This window comes from Quercus lobata, chromosome 6 (genome assembly GCF_001633185.2).
Source record: "Quercus lobata isolate SW786 chromosome 6, ValleyOak3.0 Primary Assembly, whole genome shotgun sequence".
Taxonomy (NCBI): domain Eukaryota; kingdom Viridiplantae; phylum Streptophyta; class Magnoliopsida; order Fagales; family Fagaceae; genus Quercus; species Quercus lobata.
Window position 1 is genome coordinate 53,092,092 of NC_044909.1, and position 2,233 is coordinate 53,094,324.

Here is a 2,233-nt window from a genome sequence, read left to right on the forward strand (position 1 = left end):
TTTATACTAACATATCTTCTGTGAACCTCCTCACTTAGAATCAAATCTTTAATATCATCATATTTGAGTTTGCTCTTCCCTGCAGAATTGCTCACGGCCTCCCAACTATTTGGCAAAGAAGTCAAAACAATTAATGCACAGATCTCATCATCAAAATCAATCTCCATGGAGGACAATTGATTTGTGATGGTGTTAAACTCATTCAGATGCTGAGCCACAGGAGTACCTTCCACCATCTTCAGATTAAACAACTTCTTCATCAGATGCACCTTATTGTTAGCCGAAGGCTTTTCATACATGCTAGATAAAGCCTTCATCAAATCCACTGTGGTCTTTTCCTTCACAACGTTGTGTGCAACTGATCTTGTCAGAGTTAATCATATAACTCCTAGCACCTGTCTATCAAGAAGACTCCATTCTTCTTCTTCCATACTATCTAGCTTCTTTCCCAAAAAAGGAAGATGTAATTTCTTCCCATACAGATAATCTTCGATCTACATCTTCCAATAGCCAAAGTCTGTGCCGTCAAACTTCTCGATTCCTGATGTCTTTCCTTCTTCTCCGACCATTGTTCCCAATCAAACCTACGCTCTGATACCACTTGTTGGAAAAAATTCTATTTAAGTGGGAATAAATTTCAGCAAGCATAGCGAAAGCATAACCACACAAGAACACAAAAATTTATGTGGAAACCCTTTCTCCTTGAAGGGAAAAACCACGGGACAAACTTCGAATAATTTCACTATATTAAATAGAGATTACAACACTTAGAGATACAACTTAAGTAAAAAAAAAAATTCTCTTTTTCTTTTCACTCACTGCTCTCTTCCTCATTGTGTATCTCTCACAATTTTCTCTTGCTCTCTATATTTTTTTTTCTCTTCTCTTTTGCTTGCTCTCACTCCAGGGTTGGCTCAATAGATAATGCAATTGATATAATCGCCTAAGGCCCCCAAGTAAAAGAAGGCCCCCACTTGTAAAAAAGAATTATATATGTAGGGGTCTTGGGCCCAGGAGCTCATTATCCATGTATATATTGGGCCTAAAGCCCAAGCCGAGGACTAGAGGTCGTCCGAGGAGGAGTAAAAATTATCAATGGAGTCCGTGTTAGTAGATGAAGAGGTTAGTTTTGGCCATAATGGCACAAGAGGGTAGGTCGAGGACAAATGTCACCTCAGCTAACCAAAGCCGAGGTCCAAATAGGTGGTCTGCCATCTTGGGGAACGTTCTAGGGAGTTCTATTGGTATGGATAAGCATTGCAAAAACATGGGATAGAGGGGAATCCTAAAATATCTAAGGAGAAAACTGTTACCACCGCATTAAATACTCTGCAACTAACTCTCTGGCTGCTTTAATGTGGAGGTGATAATTGAACAGTGGTTTTCAGCCTTATAGCTACTACATGAAGATTTTAGGAAGGTGCTGATGTGTAACGCCCCAAAATCATAAGCAATAAAAGTCTATTTAATCTGAAAAATCCATAAAAATATATTAAATAAAAGAAACCAGCAATCTAAAATCTCATCACAAATGTCAAAACTCTAATCCACCAAAGACAAAACATTCTCAAAATAATTCTCCAGTATAAAGTTTAATGCCATAAAAATCATAATAAACTCCTCAATTCTATAGAATAATTCATAATTATTGTCTTCCACGAGTCTCTACTCCAATAATTCCTCTAATGTATATGTAAGGGAAAATAAAGGGGGGGGGTGAGATAACTCAATAAGTGAAATTTACTAATATTGGGGTGTAAGAACAAACATTTCAAATAAATATTTCTTACGACAATTTCATAACTTGTAACTCATCAATATTTATCATCAAATACTTCATATATATAAAAAAAAATATCTTTATATTGTGAGCCATCATAATATATATTAATACCATCACATGAACAATTTCTTAGGCTTTTCTCGTGGTCAACGTTTATGCCCCGTTGACAGGGTTGTGCTGTCCCCTTTTTGGGACTGGAACTCCTTTTCATCTCTTTTCTTAAGGATGGCTCATTTCGAATTTAAAGGTGCACTCCCTTGCTAAGGAGCTTCCTTTTTGGATCCTCAATAGTATACTCCCTTGCTAAGGATCTATCAAATGTGCACTGTCCTCTTTTCTGGGACCGTCCCTTGCTAAGAACTAGCTGCAGTATGATTGTCCCTTGCTAAGGACTAAATACATTACTGAGCTTTTAATCACGACTTGCCATAGGTTTTCAAAACATATTTA